Consider the following 22,325-nt stretch of genomic DNA (forward strand, 5'->3'; position numbering starts at 1 on the left):
GTTTTTCATCATTAACATTATTTTTGACACTTTTTGCTCATCTAAACATAGCACTTGCTCGGTTAAAATGCATGTAAGAATCCTGCAGGATGTGGGAATGTTCTGTCACAACATGTAGAGACGGCGAAAAAGAGGAACAACTCTGAACTTGTCTGTAAGGGGTTTGGAACAGGCTTGGACAGTAGCCAAGTGGACGTCCACATTAGGTTCACCAGGGCCCTGGAGGATTTGACAACTTATAACATTCAGTTTTCAGCTGAGGGGGTGGGGGGGGTTTGAGAATATTTACACAGGGATGCTAACTTGTCATCTTGTGGTGCGGAGAATAAATTCAGTATAGATTGGTACTTTGACTAGGTACGATGTGAATGTGTGAGTATCCAGTATTTCATTGTAAACAGACCGATATTGGACTGATCAGAGGCCATTCCGATCAAACCTAGCTACTGTAGTATAATGCTACTGTTAGCATGATGCTACATGTTGCATTGTCGTGTGTAGTTCAGTATTTCACCATTTGTCCAAAGTGAATCAGAGTTTGATGAGCAGCCAACCTCCATATCTCTAATAGTTTTAATATCCCTTTGGGTGATTCTGACAGGCATTCTTTTTTATTATTATTATTATTATTATTATTATTATTATTATTATTATTTTTAATCTGTTCTGGCACAGTGTTTCATTATAGTATTGCACTATAGTGTTATTAATAATAATAATAATAATAATAATAATAATAGAATAGAATAGAATAGAATTGTCTTTACTGTCATTTGACAGTACAAAGTACATCAAACGAAATTGAGTTCGATGATTAGGGACATCAGGCCGCTGCTCCTACTAGAGCGCTGCCACAAACCCTTTTCTTCAAAAATTGCAGTGAAGAACAAAAGATAATGCAAAGCACAAACATAAGACATCATACAGTTTTCACACAGTACACATGGACACATGCTATAATAATAATGGATTAGATTTATGTAGCGCTTTTCTATGAACGCATACTCAAAGCGCATACAGAGGATCCATTATTCATTCACTCTCACATTCCCCCTCTGGTGGTGGTAAACTGCATCTGTATCCACAGCTGTCCTGGGGCAGACTGACGGAAGCATGGCTGCCAATCTGCGCCTACGGCCCCTCCCACCACCACCAAACATTCACACACATTCATACACCAGTGTGAGTAGCAGCACTGGAGGCAAGGAGGGTGAAGTGTCTTGCCCAAGGACACAACAGCACGTGGACAGAGCGGGATTCAAACCACCAACCCTTCGGTTATTGGACGACCCCACTCTACCATCTGAGCCATGGCCGCCCCAATTACATATTACATAGTATTTTAATTTAGGAATAGGAGCAGGAAACCAGCAGTTAATCCACATAATTTTTTTTCCCACTACTAACTAGTTTATGTTGAAATTAAAAAAAAAACAAAACAAAACACCTGATTCATTTGACTTAAAGGTTTCACTTTGTGGAATTTGGACCAAATAAATTCAGTAAACTGTGTTTCAAAGCTGTTCAGTGAAACAAATTCCCTGACGTTACTTTAATAGCAGTACATTTCCATTCATTCCAGGTTAGGTTTCCTCTGTCTTCATGCTAGAATTGAGGAGTTTTGCACCTTTGTCACCTGTTTCCCCTCTGATGACACTGTATCCCTGTCTATAGGCTGAAATTCTTGAAGTGTTTTTTTTTTCTTTTCTAAGTAGCTTTGTGGCCGTTTGTCTTCAGCTCAGCTCAGTTTCCCTGATTTTAGGTCCATAACTGCCTGGGCGATGCAAATGAGAACGCTGCATTTGAACTGTGCAAGATTTGGTAAATGTCAGGAAGTAGCTCAGTGCGTCCTGTTCATCATCCAGGGTTTGCAGTCTTAGTAAACTGACTCTTTAGAGAATGTCACATTTTACTTTCAAGTTGTACTGATGCTGTTACCTGGTATTTACCAACCTGCTGACACTTCACATGCATGTAACTTCGTATCTTAAATTTAAGCAGTATTTGAAACATAGGGTTGGGTTTTAATCCAACTGTAGTATTTCTAATCCTGGCTTTTTTTTAAATTCATTCCCATTTTTATCATTTCCTTGATTTTAATTTTAATTGCTTTTGTATTAAGCAAATAGTATTATTTACTGTTTTTGTCATACATTTAATTTATGTATGTGAGGCATATTAACCACTGCCAAATAATATAACTTGCCCACAGCTTAGTTTAATCATCAAAGCAAGCAAACAACTAACAGATAATAAGCTTCCCACATAGACTGCATTTTCCCATATTGGTTTTCTATTGTTTTTAACCGTTTCCTGTAAAAGGTCCACATCATTCAGACAGCTCCTGGCAGATAACTACATAAGGTTACAGATTTGTGTCTGTATTTGAGCAGAACTAAAATTGTAATTTATTTAAGGGTACCCAGTTGTGGAAGTTATGTAACATGGGAGCAACTTCCAGTTCCCAAACCCCATTTAAACATTAGAATTTAAACCAAATGTGGTTCATAAACCTGTGGCAGTTCCTTCTAAAGTCCTCATTGCACTTTTCTCACAAACTGTCTTCTCACCAGCATCCTTTAATGAACAATCCTAATTAGTATCCTGCTTTTAACATGCAAGCCATCTCTAAAGCTCAATTCAGACCATTTGTGACAAGACAAAACTATTATATAACATTGCTGGTACCAGGTACTTCTACATTTTTGCCGTTTCATCAGTTCCAGAAATGCACCTGCAGTAAATAACTTCCTATTTTAGACCTCTGACAATCTATGTACATACAGTGAAGCATATCAACCTACAAAAAAGGCATGACTATGCAAATAAGGCCTGGGGTGTCCTCAGTGAACCATGAGTGCCATTATACAAATAATACTGTTTTATTTTTGGCTCAAAACACCATCGTAACTAATATGACAGTGTTTATGACAGTGCCTTCTCATGTTTCATGTAAGTGACTATTTTTACAATTATACTTGCATCTTGCCAAGATAAGGAAACACTTCCTCAATCGGGTACATGTTTTTAGCTGTGAGATTTGCTCAATTTGCACTTGATCATTTGATGTGTCTTAATTAACGGATAATAAAAATAGCTTCATATAATTATTCATTTTTCGCTTCATGTTTGTGAGACTTGAAGCGTCAGTCTGAACAGTCTGTCATGGTGAATGAATGAATGAATTGCTCTTAAATGTCAGTTTCCTTTTGGTCCTTAATAGGAATTAATATATATATATACACACACACACACACACACACACACACACACACACACACACACACACACACAGACTCGTATGTCTGTTTGTGCTGTGGAGACTTTTTGTTAAGTAATTGTTTTGTATCATATTGTTCCAGACACAATTCAAGCCTAATGCATTTCCTGTTGTTACACTGTTGATTTTTCTGTACTTTTTTTAACCAAATATCTTAAATATATACAGCAATATAATTAAATCCTACTACTTTTATATACAAATCTTTTCTTGTTATGTCTTTAAAATTGTCTTAAACCAGGGGTGTCAAACATGTGGTCCACAGGCCTAAACTGGCCCGGGATGAATTTGCAAAATGCAAAAATTACACTGAAGATATTAACAGAAAAGGATGTCGAAGTCATTTTAGTTCAGGGGCCACATACAGACCAATATGATCTGAAGTAAAATGATAGCATAATAAACTATAAATAATGATAACTACAAATGTTTTCTCTTCGTTTTAGTGCAAAAAAACCCATCAAATTATAAAAATATTTACATTTACAAAATATCCTTTAGCAATAAACTGTGAATAATCTGAACAAATATGAAGTACCTGAAATCTCTAAAGAAAATTAAGTGCAATTTTAACAGTATTCTACCTGATAGTAAATGTTTGGTGCCTTTGTAGATCGGATCTGGAATGCTCATGTATAAATGATAAGTTGAGGCGTAATATTGTTAAAATTGCACTTATTTTTCTTAAGAAATTTCAGTTTTTTCAAGTTATTAACATCTTTTTTTTTTGTTTGGATAGTTTGTAAATATTTTCATAGTATAATGTTTTTTGTTTTTTGTTTTTTTACTAAAACAAAGATACATAATTGTAGTTGTCATTATTTATAGGTAATTATGTTATCATTTTACTGGTTCGGGGATCAAATTAGTCTGAATTTGGCCCATGAACTAAAGTGAGTGCGATGTCCATGTGTGAAACGCTGCATCGTCACTGGTTGATTCTACTCAGAGCTGAATGGGCCTGTAGCTCATTCCATGTTCATTCCACTGAATTTTCCTTCCATGTCATTCCTCAAAGTCCTTTTTGTGACCAGATCCAAGTGTCCTTCTTCTGTCATGACGCTAGTCCAGGTCCATATGGTCAGACCTGCAGGGTTAAGGGACTCAACTTTGAATATAGGAATCCTTGTTGAGTTTCAGCGCCTGGTTTCATTTTCCATCATAATAAAGTCAGCTGTGAACCATGTCGATGTAATTTCTGGAAGATTCAAGGCTTTTTGGATTTGGAGTTTCTGGGCTGTGTAACAGAAATTAGAAATATGTTTCTTCTTTGCTTTTGTTTAGTTTCTCTGTGGTATTGTCATAAAGCTGTTTGAGAATGTTTAAAGCATATCTCATGTCTTGATGTCTTGGTGAAAAAAAGAGGATTTAATACACATTTTATTGTAATTTCTAATTAAATGCATTTTTTCTGTGGCATAAAACTTGTGTCCACATGTCTATTACATGTCCTACTGTGTGATTATTCCTTCATTTTCTGTTACTGCCTACTCCTCTGTAGCCACTGGACAAGTTACCAGGTTGCTGACACGTAGTGACAAACAACCGTTTACTTTCACATTATCTATGGGTAATAATAACAGAGCAGCACAAGGATTGTAGCGCCGCTAGGGCGTCTCAAAAATCACTTTTCTCTTCAGATCACGGTGTTATTTAAACCAGTTAGTGTCCAACATGATAATAGCCCCCCCAAAAAATTTCAGCAAAATCTGTCAACGTTTGACACTCCCCCCCCCCCCCCCCCCGCCACCACAAAGTATGAAGGGCCCATCAAAAAATGTCAAAAATGCTCATTTTAACCCAGAAAATCACATATAATGAGGTCTTAAGTTTCCACAAATTGCTTTTTTCTGGTATTTTATAGCATCCCTGTAATATATAAGTGAAAATAAAGTGATTTTAAGATAAAATAACTCAATTATAGGCTAAAAACTTGAAATAGAAAGAAGTTCAGAACAGTAAATCTAGTTGAACACAATGTCTATTTTCTTAACCCCCTTTTCAGCAAAATACAGGTTTGAGTTAAAGACAAATATAGCTGAACACTTAAATAATAAGGCTAAATACAAGATTTAAGGTTGCATAAATCAAAGACTTTAATGATGACATGGTTCTGATAATCTGGACATACTTTTATACATGTGCATTTCACTGTTTAGTCAGATATTACTCGCTCTGTAGTTTCTCTTCCATTTCATTCCTGAGAAACTCTGGTAGCTTGATTCTGTGGGAACCAGACACTAAGATGTTCCCTCTATGGACACCATCCATGGAGCATCATTAACAACAGATAGCTCCGAGACATTCATTCATTTTCTGGACCTTCTTTATCCTCACTAGGGTCACGGGGGTCGCTTGGAGCCTATCCCAGCTACTTACAGGTGAAGGTGGGGTACACATGTAACCAGTTCATCACAGGGCTGAACATACAGAAACAAACAATCACTGTCACCTATGGGCAATTTAGATTAACCAATTAACCTATCAGTGCATGTGTTTGGATGGTGGGAGGAAGCCGGAGTACCTGGAGAGAACCCACGCAGACACAGGGAGAACATGCAAACTCCACACAGAAAGGTCCCACCCCCATCGACTGGTGTTGGAATCGAACCCTGGACCTTCTTGCTGTGAGGCTCCAGTGCTATCCACTGCACCACTGTGTCGCCTGAGACAATAGCCCTCGTTTGTCTGTACTGTGGCTCTTCCTCCCACTGCTCTGGGGGTGCTTCCTGCCATGCCCCATCCATGCCTAGAAGGTCACATATCAGCCAGGACTGGACTGGGGTCCCACAGATCCTCCAGGTCAGGACTGGACTGGGGTCCCACAGATCCTCCAGGTCAGGACTGGACTGGGGTCCCACAGATCTTCCAGGTCAGGCTGCTGTCCATGCAGGAACTTCTGTGTGGGAAAGGTGGGCTTTCCTCTGGTGAATCCTGCAGCTTTGGGCTTGGCCTGCAGTTGTCCTGCCATGGCTGCTTTGGTTTCTATTGGTACTTCTTTCTAAAGGGACTTAGTACCACAGTAGACTCAGTCAGGTACCACATGTGAGGCAGTATGGATGTCTGTACTTTAGGCACTTTAATACCCATTTAGTATCCATTAAGCATGGTAATGCATTTAAAAACAGCATTTTTTGGCGTTTTTTTCACGTTTTTTGATGGGCCCTTCATACTTTGCGGTGGTGGTGGTGGTGGTGGTGGTGGGGTCAAACGTTGACGGATTTTGCTGAAATTTTTGGGGGGGATATTATCATGTTGAAGATTAACTGGTTTAAATAACACCGTGATCTGAAGAGAAAAGGGATTTTTGAGACGCCCTAAGCGCCGCGTTATGTAATAATAGTGCAATATGTAATAATGTAATAATTATTCACCTCATTATTTAATAACACTACAGTTGGTAATAACATGCCACATTTTGTAAAACAAAATTCTTGAACGCATTTTGTAATAACTTATTGCAACAGTTATTACAAAATGCGGGTGTAGCATTTTTTTTAATGTAATAATTTGGTGTATTATGTAATAAACCGTCGAAAAACCTCTGAAATTGATGCGTTTAATGGAAAAACCTTCATACCAGCTGAACAACATTAAACATTCCAGCTTAATTAAAATTCAGTTTAAAAAACTAGTAGGTTGTTTCATTGGTCATTCATTGAAAATATTCCAAAAGTCAAAGTTGAATATTAGTCCCAGACATTGCATTTTTCTGAGCTTATAAAAAAATAACAAAGACAGTATTTACAAATTTGCGAAGACAGTTTTTTGAGAAGGGTTTACTCTATCTTTTGGTGCTATTTAGAAGCCAATATGACAAATGGCCTCAAACTAGTTTTAATTTGAGGGTTTTACTTTGAAAGGCAATTTGCCGACTTCCTGTTGGAGACAGCTCTTTGATGTCCACCCAAACATTCATAGTTCTCGATGTAACGAACATTTTGGCATTGGTTTCATGTCTCTCGGACATCCCTGCTGGCCGCTATGGCAGTTTCCGTGTTTTTTGACATAGGTGGCGCTAGAGAGCACCTACGGAGTTAATTTTCACATTTTTTTCAAATTTTTCACCAGACCTGACATGCTTGCCAAATTTGGTGAGTTTTTTTTTTTTAGGGGGTCAAAATCGAGTTCAAAGTGGGGGCGGAAAAATAATAAAAAACGAACGAAAAACAATAGAGGCCTTGCCTTCTGGCAAGTCCACTCACACAGTGAGTGCCCTCTCAGCTCGGTCCCTAATAAATATGTATGTATGTAAAAAAAAAAAATATATATATATATATATGTATATATATATATATATATATATATATATATACAGGGTGGGGAAGCAAAATTTACAATATTTTGAGGCAGGGATTGAAAGACAGTGTATGACCAATTAGTTTATTGAAAGTCATGAGAATTTATTTGCCACAAGAAAATTGACATAATAGAAAATGTTTTTTATTCTATGTGTCCTCCTTCTTTCTCAATAACTGCCTTCACACGCTTTCTGAAACTTGCGCAAGTGTTCCTCAAATATTCGAGTGATAACTTCTCCCATTCTTCTTTAATAGTATCTTCCAGACTTTCTCGTAATAGTTTTGCTCATAGTTATTCTCTTCTTTCCATTATAAACAGTCTTTATGGACACTCCAACTATTTTTGAAATCTCCTTTGGTGTGACGAGTGCATTCAGCAAATCACACACTCTTTGACGTTTGCTTTCCTGATTACTCATATGGGCAAAAGTTTGTGAAAAGGTATGGATAATAGTGTTAGGTATGATTATGACATCAATATATGTTTGGTTTCAAAACAATTGACGTAGTGCCTGCTGAGAAAAAACGACTAAATGTTCATTGTAAATTTTGCTTCCCCACCCTGTGTATATATATATATATATATATATATATATATATATATATATATGTGTGTGTGTGTAAAAAACTAGAATAAAAATGAGGACATGATATGATGTGAATGGTACACACACACACACACACACACACAATAAAGTTTTTCAAAATCAAAGCCTTAATAAAAATGATAAATTATGAGTTTTATGCTCAGCTGTTCATACACTTTCAAGTCACACACACACACACAGATCCCCACCAAAATTTAATCATTTGTTCCTTGTGCCAGTATCAACATTTCTTGAAAATTTAATGAAAATCCATCCATAACTTTTTGAGTTATGTCGCTCACGGACAAACAGACAGACAAACAAACCCCGATGAAAACATAACCTCCGCCATTACATTTGGCGGAGGTGATAAACCAGCTCAACAGCTAATAAGCAGATAGAAATATATAAACTAGGTCTGCAAGTCTGCAGATCTTTATTGACCCTTTGCACCAACGTCAAAGTTGTCATGTGACTAGAGGTGCAGTGCCATGGTGGATGGCAAAATTGACACAGCAAATAAATGAATGAGTGACGGATTATGGCTACCAGCACCAGGGGCACAGATAGGAGGTGATTTCAGCAGAAAGGTGCAGGTGTTCAGTAGGGATGAAAGGAGGATGGACACAAAAGGGTGGGAGCTGGTGTGAGTGGAGCTGAGGTGTTGAGGGTCACGGGAGGTGGAGCGTCTGGTGCAAGGTCCCGCCTAATGCTACTTGCAGCTTTAATTTAGTGTTGGTTCATGTTTTATCCAATACAATATTAGTTTTTAATAGTGCAGTCACTGATGCTATTGTAAAATAAAGTGAAAGTGACACATTCAATTTTCTAATATCAGCTCATAACATCATATCGACAGCATAAGGCAGGAGTGTCAAACTCATTTTAGTTCAGGGGCCATATCTTCCCAATATGATCTGAAGTGGGCAGGACCAGTAAATTAATAGCATAATAATATATAAACAATGCCAACTCCAAACATTTCAATGTGTTTTATAGTGAAAAAAGGAAAATTATATTATGGAAACATTTATATCTATAAACTGTCCTTTTGAAAATGTGAATAACCTGAACAACCATGAAAAAATTGAAATGTATTTGGAAAAATAAGTGCAGTTTTGACTGTGTTTTGCCTCTGTTTATCATTTGTAAATGTGCATTATAATTTACAGATCACAATGGATCTGCAAAATACACAAAATATTTTAGTAACCGGCAGAGTACTGGTAACATTGCACTTACTTCTCTTAGGACATTTCTAGTTTTTTTTTCTAGTTTTTGGTTCATTTGTAAATTTACACATTTTCATGTAATTTCACTTTTTTATTCTATAACAGAGGGAAACTTTGGAATTGTCATTATTTGTAGGTTTATACGGTAGTATTTTACTGATCTGACCCACTTGAAGTTAAAGTAGGGCTTTATATGGGCCCTAAAGTAAAAGAGTTGACTGTTAATATCTTGAGTGTCATTTTTGCATTTCACAAATTCATCCTACGGGCCAGATTGGACCCTTTGGTGGCCGGTTTTAACCCCCGGGCCGTATGTTTGACACCTGTGGCATAAGGCATGTGATGGTGTTTTTGTGTGTGTTGTCCAATCCTCAGCAGCTCAGTAAGCTCTAAGCTATTTCACTGAGGTTGACGGTAAACCTTTGTCCACTGTTGGTGAATATTAAACTCAGCTCATTGTTGCTCTAACATATAGGATACAGGAGTTATTGAGCTCTAACTTGTGGAGTCTTATCACTTTCTCATCATAAATGAACCCCAGAGTTTTGTAGGTCCAGATCATCACCCAAACGCAGTGACTGTGTTCACACCTGCCCAAATAAAGCCGCTCAAAGCTCAAACAAAGGCTGCTGGAGTGAAAACATACTTGGACACAGTTTAAGTCCAACTGCTGATGCATGACACTGGGATGTGAGAGCCTGTGCACATTATAAGAGCCAAACCAGAGGGTTGAACTGTTTGTCCTCTAGGTGTCACTACTGCTCTGTGTTGAGGCTCCGGGTATGAAGGCAGGTGTGTCACCTAGGACATCAGGGGCTCGTTTCTGGGTTGAGTAGTGAACGCAGCTGTTTGCGCGCCTCTCAGCGCAAATAGAGAGCGAACGCAGAGGCTTAACGAACCCGAAACCCGTTTCTGCGCTCGTTTCGTTCACTAAGCCATCAATCACTCACTAATTGCGTTGAAGGGTACAGAAAGAAAACTGTGGGTAAAAATACTTAAAATGACTGAGTGTGACATGGGGACTCAAAATTAATATGTTTTTTTTTTTTGTTTGTTTTTCATCTTTCAAAAACGCATGTACAAAACATGGTGGTCTCATAAGAAATGGATCCTAAATGAATCAACGGGCTTTAGCTATGATGGTGAAGTACAATTGTAATCAATATTGGATAAAAATATTGAAATGATAAGTTTTTATGAACGCTAGTATGTTGTGACACAGGGACAGCAGTTTGTACCTTTGTTCAGTAGTCAGAGTAAAAGACTTTACATTAACTAAAGCACTACAAATATGCTAATAAACTGTTATTTACATACATATTCCAACTGTAGTGATATATACAGATAATAGCAGAGCATATTTGACTAATAATTGGATTGGACTGAACCTTTCTATATTATTGTACTGTTGAATTGTTAGTTCCTTCAGATTCACAGACTTTAAATATCACTGATACAATCAAGAACAAATATTATTAAAGTTAATAGTGCATTTACATATTTTAGTCCTTTTAGGTTAATTTAATATTGATTATATCTTTCTTTTTTTCTACAAGTGATACTGAAATTTCTTAAACAGTTCAATAAAATAGAGTTCTTAAGTTAAAAATGAGCCTATTTGAGAAATGATAGGTGAAACTTTAATTTATGACCCTGATGTTCACTTTTGCTTGATCTGGCCCCAATGGCATCTTAACGGTCCATTAATTAAGACATCATGTACACCATTAAATGACTGAAATGTTAGATAATAACATAATTCGAGCCCTTGAAAGAGTGGAATTTTTTGCCTCCTTTTTATTTTTCAGGCATTTTCTTAGCCATGGCTGAAGATTGTAAACAGTTCACTTACAGGTTTTGACCCTAAATATAGTATTTTCTTTTGTTCAGACAAGGAATAGTTTTTAGATGATACCTGTTTGACAGTTTCGACACGTCACGTCAACAACACGTCGGATGACGCTTCTGAGTAAGACTGGAGTCACAGTCGAAACTGTCAAGCAGGTAACATCTAAAAACTATTCCTTGTCTGAACAAAAGAAAATACTATATTTACATAAACAGAAGACAAAATGAACGTCTTTAGCCTTAGGTTTGGACCCTGTTCAGCAGGTCTGAATGCTAACATAGAAACAAAAAAGACAACTTGTGTTATGCTTAATGTTAATTACTGATGTTTTTGTTTACCTCCAGGTTATATTATTCATTCATTCATTCGTTTATTCCTTATCTGAACCTGCTTTATCCTCACCAGGGTCACAGGGTCGCTTGGAGCCTATAGGGGCGAAGGCGGGGTACACCCTGAACAAGTCGCCAGTTCATCGCAGGGCTTTTTATTTATTCATTCACTCTTGTTGATTTGAAACGTCTATGTCTTGTCTTGTCACGGGCTGTTGAATAGTTAATTAAAGTCCAGCTGCTAATGACAGTTACACATCTTGTCTTGCTTACAATACATTTACATGTAGATAACACATGACTAGTCTTTCATGATCTCACTTATGTGTGGATGCATACTTTATGAAGGACCAGCTCTGTCAGGGCTTGACTTGAACTTCTTTGCCCATCAGCTACTGTGGATCCTGACTGCAAATATTCATCTTCTGATGTCATGTGCAAAGTCCTTCCCGCCGTTTACAGCGTGTGTGTGTGTGTGTGTGTGTGTGTGTGTGTGTGTGTGTGTGTGTGTGTGTGTGTGCGTGCGTGCGCGTGTATGCATGTCGGTTGGTCTATACGTTGTCCATATAAGGTCCAAATGTAAATCTCATAGAACTTTAATGTCTGTTGTGAAATAACAACGGTTTAAATTAGTACTTACAAATCAGACACACCACCATTTCTTTCTTTATTTTTTATTAATTTTTTTTTACCCCGCCCAAACCCCGGCGGGGTTTATGGTGTTATGGAAAAAATATTACTCTACTAATTCGTCTATAATAATGAAGGGTAAGATCAAACGTTCAGTGTCAAAGAAATCACTTTATTTGGAGCTCCATAGAAAGAGATATCACTCAGACAAAGACTGAGACGGTCTGAACCCAAAAATACAAATCACCCTGTAGTCTTCTGTCTCCCATGAGAAAATTATGATATGTAGAAAGTGTTTTGGCTAGTGTCAGGAACTTAGAGATAAGACCCCTGTGAGAAATCTTCTCTATGCTACTCAGGTGTTGGCCTGGCCTTCTACTCTGGACACAACACAGAACAAGTCACACTATCTGAAATAAAGTTAGAAACCCATATGATATATGAAATACATGTGGATATAAGTAATATTTCCATTACAATGGTATATCATAATGCACGTTTCTGTGTCCGACGCATGTATCGATGATATCAATAACTGATCGATGATTGTCGTTGTTGGATCACGGGAGTACACTATCATACAATGGCACCACGGGTAGAATGCTATTAATAAGTAAAATAATTTCTTTAGCTGAGGTAAATTATAAGGACGATGACGGCGCTTGTAATGAGCCAAACATATGACATCAACTTACAGGTGGTATTTTTAGCTCCAACATTGCAGTGATCAGTATTCTTCCGCCGTTCCACTACATCTGCCAACGCAAAGCTTTTCACCAGGTTAGGCCTGGGTTTGAAGATCTGTCTGCACTGAGGGCAGCTGTAGATGTTCCTCATACCTACTGTATCCCAGTAGGTTTCAATACAGCTCATACAGTAGCTGTGTCCACAGGGGATTGTCGCCGGATCCTTCATTAGATCCAAACAGATCGCACAGGAAAGCGCTTCCTCACAATACTTATTCTTGTTCTGTGCCATTTCTCCTTCGTGTCGTCGTGTGGACTGGTTACATTTCCGGTTTGAGCATTGATTTATACATGTAGTGTTTCATGTTGGCTCCACCCACCTGTAACATCTTGGGTTTTTTTTTGTTTTTTTCTTTTTCCACCTGGAACATCTACAGCAGTGGTGTAGTCTACCTGATACGCAGGTATACGCCGCATAGCCACTACAAAAGGCGCCAAATTTCCGTATAACCGCTGAAAATGCGCAAAGATACGTATCGGCATGATTTAGGTAAATATTAGACAACATATAAAGCTGGTAGAAACCATGTAAATGTACAAAGTTAATGCTATATTCAAATGTTAATATAGTTAATTCATAAAATTGTCAATGAAAATTTAATTAATTCATTGGACTAGATCCAGCCGTGCCACAGGGACACATTTCCTGTTCAATAGTCTGTGTTTAAACTAAATTACTTATCTCCATGTTTAATACATGTATAAATAGGTCTGAGTATGTACTTTCACATGACATGTTGCAATTTACAGAAAGAAAATTGTGGGTAAAAATACTTAAAATGACTGAGTGTGACATGGGGACTCAAAATTAATATGTTTTTTTTTTTTTTCATCTTTCAAAAACGCATGTACAAAACATGCTGGTCTCATAAGAAATGGATCCTAAATGAATCAACGGGCTTTAGCTATGATGGTGAAGTACAATTGTAATCAATATTGGATAAAAATATTGAAATGATAAGTTGATGATATGAACAGTTCAATAATAGGTTTTGACCCTAAAAATAATATTTTCTTTTGTTCAGACAAGGAATAGTTTTTAGATGTTACCTGCCTGACAGTTCCGACGTCACGTCAGCAACACGTCGGATGACGCTCCTGAGGAAGACTGGAGTCACAGTCGAAACTGTCAAGCAGATAACATCTAAAAACTATTCCTTGTCTGAACAAAAGAAAATACTATATTTACATAAACAGAAGACAAAATGAACGTCTTTAGCCTTAGGTTTGGACCCTGTTCAGCAGGTCTGAATGCTAACATAGAAACAAAAAAGACAACTTGTGTTATGCTTAATGTTAATTACTGATGTTTTTGTTTACCTCCAGGTTATATTATTCATTCATTCATTCATTCATTCGTTTATTCCTTATCTGAACCTGCTTTATCCTCACCAGGGTCACAGGGTCGCTTGGAGCCTATAGGGGCGAAGGCGGGGTACACCCTGAACAAGTCGCCAGTTCATCGCAGGGCTTTTTATTTATTCATTCACTCTTGTTGATTTGAAACGTCTATGTCTTGTCTTGTCACGGGCTGTTGAATAGTTAATTAAAGTCCAGCTGCTAATGACAGTTACACATCTTTTCTTGCTTACAATACATTTACATGTAGATAACACATGACTAGTCTTTCATGATCTCACTTATGTGTGGATGCATACTTTATGCATTAATGAGCGTGGTGGTTCTAACAGTTTGCTAGTAGAGGGGGTGGTGTGTGTGTGTGTGTGTGTGTGTGTGTGTGTGTGTGTGTGTGTGTGTGTGTGTGTGTGTGTGTGTGTGCGTGTGTGTGTGTGTGTGTGTGTGTGTGTGTGGTTGGGGGGGGGGGGGGTGCAGACTGCTGAGGGGGTCCATCTATAGTCAGATGAGGGTGAGGGGGTCCATCCAGACAGGTGAGGGTAAGGGAGGAGGTCACAGATCCGGGCTCACAGATATCCTCTAGTTCTTCATACTGTTGTCAGATCAGATGACTGGAAACAGTGGGAGCGGAGGCGTTCATTCTGGGTTAAATAGTGAACGCACCTGTTTAGCGCAGCCTTCAACGCAAATAGTGAGCGAACAATGGCTTAGTGAACGAAACGAGCGCAGAAACGGAATTTGGGTTCGTTAAGCCTCTGCGTTCGCCGACCCATCGTTTGCTCTCTATTTGCGCTGAAGGGCGCACAAACGGCTGCGTTCACTATTTAACCCAGAAACACACGCATGGAAGGGCTGAAGCTGTGGTTTCCAACCTTTTTTGGCTCGTGACCTCATTTAAACATCACAAATTTCTGGCGACCCCAGACATTCAAAACTGAGATTTATTTATTTATTTATTTATTTATTTTTTGCTAAAATGAATGTGTTTTTGATCCGGTAATAGTTTTCTATACTCTGTTTCAAATCCAGGTTAATTTTAGATGACATTTAGTCTATATAATGTATATTATTATGGACGGAGGCAGAAAAGCCAGATGTAGATTGCTGCACAAAGGGAGAATTTGATTTTCCTTGGTCAGGATATGTACAGTCAGTCCAGCTTGGATTTACAAGGCTGACAATTAATACTGAACAAACAAGAACTCAAACTATGAATTATGAAAGAGCTGCAGCATCTGAAACCGACCACAATGAACATTTGACAGATAAACAGAACCACAGTGCTTCAGTTTCACAACCACAGTTTGTATGTCTTTTATGTATGGGATTGTCTCTGTCAACTCACCAAATATTTTTTATTGTTAAGGGTTTTTTTTGTTTTGTTTGTTTTTTAAATCACTTACTAGAAATTCCAGGCGACCCCACATGGGGTCCTGACCCCAAGGTTGAAAAACACTGGGCTAATGGGTTTTAGGGCTGTTGTGTCCAGTGAATGTTTGGTGTGTGGATATGTTTTTTACTCTCACCCTGAACAAAGGAATGGACTTAATGCCATTCACACCTGAAGCAATAAATGTGTGGTTTTCTGTGCATGTGAAGAACCTGACCACAGCTTCTCTCACAAATACACAACATGCTAACAGACAGTGAAGTAACCACAAACCCATCCACCTGGTCACTGGTAGAAGACATCCCAGTAGCTGAAGAAGTAGACTGATCTTCTACATGCGTTTCTATCAAATGTTGTTTTTCTTCACCTCATCCAGGACATAAACAACAGACAGTGCATCCAGAAGGTCCACAGGACCATCAGGAACCCAGATCAGACCCAAACCCAACTATTGGTGGTGGTCCATCAGCCCACACTGACAGAGGCTCAGAAGTTCAGACTGACAGGAGGATTATTGGGAGAGTGTCCACAGTGTTTGTTGAGGTAAAGGTTCCGTCCTGTGGATTTGAGTCCATATTGATATTAGATTAGATGGACCAGGGCAGGGCTGCACACACCTTTACAGTTGGACAACTACTACTAACATGACCAAGTCTAAATGATCAAGTACAATAAACATGGATAAATATATATTTATTTACAGTGATGAACACATTTATTAGACCACCACCCAATATAAGGTTTATGTCACAGCCCCCCTAAATGAACAGCATTGGTCATTACATCATTATCAGTTTGAATGTTTCTGTAATGGTTCATACACCAGTATGTAGAAGATATCTAACAAATGAGGTTTTTAATGTTCAAATATATTTATTATTATTATGACCCATGAATTTTAAAATGTAATGTTTTGCAAAAAAAACACCCTGAAAATAGGAAAGTACATTATTATTTCTTGATGAAATATGAATTTATTGTTATTTACTTTTATTTGTGAACAGAAAAATGGAAGTTTCCATCAACAGTTGAAGTGAAACCCACCAAACTGACCTGCTCATATAATCACCTCAGTCCAACATATAGTTCTGACTGTGAATTTAATGTTATGAATCCACATAAATAATGAGTTTCCTGGGTGTTGAATGTTTCCTTTCCAAACATTCCGTTGCTTCTTAATCCAGTCGGTATTTGATGCCATAGATTCTACAGTCCATTTGTCAGTGTAATAACTGTGAGTTTGCTCCAATGTGTGAAAGGGTTAAATCAGTGCAGTTGATTTGGTTCCATCTCCATGTTGTGTTGATGGATACTCAGTGTCTGTGGAATATGTTGGAGTTGACCCAATTTGGGTTCAGGAGACAGTTTGACCACCACTTGATGTTGAGTTGGTGTTTAATGGTGGCTTCTACTCCACCCAGCTGGTTTAACATGGACTTCAGACTGAGGTCAGTTTAAGCCTGGACTGACTTTAGAACTCAACTATTTCTACATGTTTGGTATTTTCAGCTAATATAGAATATGTTTGTGTAAGTTCGTACATTAAATATCTGCTAACACTATGGATTATTGACCAGCCTCTGCATTTAACGTCATTCCTTGGTTTCTCTCCATTACCTGGAGCTGCTGCGTTCAGTCGTAGTCTCTGGTTTTGTTAAGGTTAAAGGTAAACATACTTTATTATTCCTGCAGTTATCAGCTAGCATTAGCATTTACCAGATGTTCCTCACTACCCTGTTGTGTTGTTCTGTTGTAAAGTCCATGATATGAGCCAGCTCATATTTCTACTTTATATTCAGCTTTGTTCATCACTTCACTGGTCACATATTTGTGTTGTTTCAGTATTTTGTAGTAAAACAGTGCAGACAGTCTAAACTGAACCCCAATAACATGTCCAGTGTCAGTGCAGGTACATGATGTTTGAGTTGATTTGGCAGATGTTAAATCTCTGCACATTGACCATTTTTCTGATCCTTGGTTGGATTCTGTTTTCAGTGTCCATTTGCAACAGGTGTGGTAGACCACTGTCAGGGTCCAGTGAGCCCCCTTGTGTCCATTTGATGGACTACACTCCATGTTGAACGTCATCCTAAATGACTGCTGTTGTGGTTCTTTTGTTGTTCAGTGCAGTTTATGAATGACATTGGTGTTAATTTGTATTTTGCGTCCAACCACAGCTAACCTACAGAATTGTGTGTGGTTGAGGACCATCATTAAAGTGAGTCAATTAAACTCCTGGAGCGATGGTGTCTTTATGGCAGAACACTGAGGCTACACTTGGAAACCCCAGCATCCATCCATCTACATACACTCACACTAACCAAGGCAGCTCATTATGTTGGAATGTAAATTTATTTGTAGACTTTGATCTGGACTCTGAGACAAATGTATGGTTTTTGTCTGTGGATGAAAATATTTGTCTTTTACAACTGAACCTGATCTGTGTAAAGCTGTTTCTAACATGACCACATTAATACAAGTTAACAAGTAAAGGTTTATGTCCTTTTAAATGTCCAAAAATGAATCTGATCAAGGCGTTAAGTCCAGCTTCAGACATTAATGAGAGTGAAATAATGACAGTGAATATTTTCTCCAGTAAATATTAAATATCTGTAATAATTTATGGTTTTATGACTAAATTTAAAAATAGAATCAAAGTGATGGATTGACACATACACCTGTGTCTAAGGCTCACAGTGTTGTGTTCGACACCTGGTGGTCATTTTACAAACTGCAACATCAAGCACTGTCTTAAAAGAGTGGTATTTGTCTTTTTTCAGTGTCATTCTTCCTTTTCCCACATTTCCCTGTGGTCTCCATAAACTGTAAATGCTCTGCTTGGGTCTGAATTCTTCATTCATTCAACTCCACAGGTCCATCTTCAACCCTATTTCTGAGGAATGACACCAGAAAGGTCGTTTTGAGCGCCGGCCGTTTAAATGCATATGAGCCACTTCAGGCCCCGCCCCCTCCAGGTTGTCTGCTGTGCTGCTCTGTCCTGTTCAACCAACAACTGAACATTTTAGGTAATGGGCTCCAAGTTTGGACATGTTTTCAGTATGGACTACAACCGCTGCTACTGATAAACAGTTATGGTGAAATACTGGAGAAATGTTTGTCTGATGTCTTGACCTGACATGAGCAAATATGGAGATGGACCTAGTTAGAGACGCAACTAATTAAGAAGGAATTCAAACAGGTTGGAGAAATCCACTGGATTTAATATACAAATGAATCTAAAGATAGTTTAGCAGCAGCTGGAGGGTTCAAATTCAAACTGTCTGAACTATTAGGGTCCAAATACACAAAGAAATGAACCACAGACTAAGAACAGTGGGTTTAGACAAATATGAACCATTTAAACAACAGCAGAGATGTGACCATTAATGATCACAGCTCATTATCAGAATACACACCATTAGACCATGTTAAAATCTAATTTATTAGATTTTATCTTTCATCTTTACATTGTGTTCAATTGTCTGATATAAGTCACTGTATTTATTACTTTATGGCATTTATTCATTGTATACATTGTATTTGTGATAGCTCGAGCGTCTAGGCACATTTAAAAAGGAGCACAGACCCAGGATTTTAGCAAAAATACAAATTTCTTTTATTTTCTTCAGAGCGTCAAACCAACACAACCTTCACCGACCCACATCCAACACTAAATGACCTACATATATACAAAAATGCACTGTGCATGTGACCAAACTGCACCATTTTTCCACAGGGGAGACACAATTTACACACACTAACTAAACAGTTCTTTCTACCTTTAAAAACACCCCAGACTCATAAAATACACTATTTACAAATATTAAGACAAAACCAAATACACAAACCTCACTATACAAGCACATATATATGTATTTACATTTATCCCGACACCAAAACACCCTTCCTTCAACCACCCCATGTGTGCTACCCTCCCGGAACCTATAAGTAGTGTCCAAGCCCCCCAGGGATTCTTTTAGCTGGACACACTAGAAACGGAAGCCCTAGTGATGGTGAGATGAAGCCTCATGAGGCATTGAACCACTTGAGCCAATTGGTTCGAGAAAGGGTTCATTTCTCGAAGCTTCATGTGCACACGAAACCACCTACTGGCCATGTGTATAATCACAGGCAGCTGGATCTGAACCACAGAATGTGTGATGCAGTGAATTTTTGGGTCTGTTATGGCTCTGTGGAATGACTATGAATAACAAAAAATGTATGACTAAATAATTTCTCTACATAAATTATCGCATATGTGAATAATAAAATATTTTTCAATGTATTCTCTGTGTGTAAATTTCCTCCAAATGGTAGTATCACAAGTGGGAGGTTGTATAATGTTTTTTTTTTTTTTTTTTTGGCCACTTCAGGAAATTGTCAGGGACTTAAACAGGCAGAAGACAGTGAAAGTGTTTGTGGAATTAGGAAGAGGACACTGAACATGCGTGTGTAACTTGGACAATGATGTACAGGACAGGGGAGATTTGATTTATTTTTATTCAGAAATATCAGTTTCTCAACAGTTTTTGGTTTGAATTAATTTATTTATTAACACAACCTCTCTGGTGTTTGAAAACACCCTTTCACATGGTACAGAAGATGCACAAAAACACAAGAACAACATTATATACATTGGGGTACAGTAATTTTTTGTCTCTCCCAGTCCTCCAGATAAGCAAACCTTATGTGTCTGAAATAATGTTAGTTTACCTTATTAGGAGTTATCAAATCCAAATGTTCCCACCCAGGGAAGTCCTCCTCTTCTTCACTGGCTCCATCCTCTTACTCATCCTTCTCTCCTCACTCTCCTAAATCTTCAAATGACCTCTCTCTCTAAACTCTTCAAACTATCTCCAACTATATAAACGCCATCCAAACTCTAGTATCCAAACTATCCAAACTCTGTTAAAACTCTGCACTGACCCTAACTCTCAGTCAAAAACCCACATTTTGAACAGAGCCTGAGGGGTTTGTATTGCTGTCAAACCTGAATCACATAGAACCACCTCTGAACCACTGTGCAAAGCAGTCACATGGTACAGCCGGGTAGCGAGGCTTCGGACATCATCATTTTCAGCTCCTCCCCTAAATGAAGCAAGCCTCGACACGTGCTTCGTGGAAACGCCCCCTCCATTACTTGACACTAGTGATGGAACTTTTGGCTCTTTGAAGGGAGTCGTTCAATCAGGAGCTGTTCATTGAAAAGAGCCGTTCAAAAGATTGGCTCTTTTATGTTTTTTGCATTATTTTGAAACACCAATGTTTTAATGACTAAATAGGCTACATGTGATGACTGACATTACATTTTAAAGGTGTTTAATTGGTGCGGCAGTAAATATTATCTTACCGTAAAACAGAATAGTTAGTTCAAACGTGTGGGCTAAATCCATGACATGAGAGGTGACATTAGCCAAATGCTGGAATTTGACCAAAAACATCACAGTACATTATGTGGACTAGTGTGTAGCCTAAAAATGAAGAAGAAAATAAAACGTTTTCTTATGAAATAACATTTTATTCTCCTCAAAACAAGAATAATAAATGTGTGTAAACATACAGGAAAAAATTGCACAAAACACAACAGTGATTAATCACTGCAATTACTTAAATACCTGAACTATGGTGGAATTCTCAGAACAAGAACAGTATGTTGGTAAACATACAGAAAAAAATGCACAAAAGACAAAAACGATTTATTATTGCAATTATTTAAATACCTTAACAACTGTAGTACATTTTCCCTCAGAACAAGAACAATAAATGTGTGTAAACATTAAGAAGGAACTGCACAAAACACAACAGTGATTAATCACTGTTATTAATAAAAATAAAAAAAAAAAGAAAGAAAAATGAACGGCTCTTTACGAAGACTCAGTTCCCATCATTCATTTCAAAGAGCCGTTGAAAAGATTCGATTCATTCGTGAACGTCACATCACTACTCGCCACATGCTTGAAGCCTTGGCACATCTCCTAACATCACTAGGAAGCCCACATAAGGTAAGTTAGCGTCTACACATTCCTCACAATATTCTAAAAAAATAATGCCGATACATTAACTTTATACAATTTTACCACTGCTATACACCTTTAAGACTGACTATGCACCGACTTTGTGATATACACCGGCACATTACGCACGCCCAGCGAAAGAGGACCACCGCACACACGGCTCACCATCCCCTCGCTGGACCCACTCCATCACCAAATTAGTCTCCAACAAGATTCAATAAAGATACGTTTAAACATATTGTGTGTATATTTCTTTGTGCTATTTAACGCTTACATACAGTTATTCAATATGCTAAAATAATTAATACCGGACGTAACAGTGACCCGCTGTTACAGTTTTTATTGTATTAAGTATAGTATTTTATAATATTCAAAAGCCTGACCATGGACAAAGACTGCAAATTAGCTGAAGCTAGATGTCTTATATGCGTCACATTTTCCCTTTGGTTTCAGTGCCGTATTCATCATCCCTGTTAAATAAACAATAAATAAATAAAAACATGAGACCCATTTGTGTAGATTCAGGCCATTTACTCAAAAACATGTTGAATATGAATCCAACAGAAAACCATTAAAGCTGCATTTGAACACCAACACCAACCAGACTAACA

This window comes from Sphaeramia orbicularis, chromosome 7 (assembly GCF_902148855.1).
Source record: "Sphaeramia orbicularis chromosome 7, fSphaOr1.1, whole genome shotgun sequence".
Classification (NCBI taxonomy): domain Eukaryota; kingdom Metazoa; phylum Chordata; class Actinopteri; order Kurtiformes; family Apogonidae; genus Sphaeramia; species Sphaeramia orbicularis.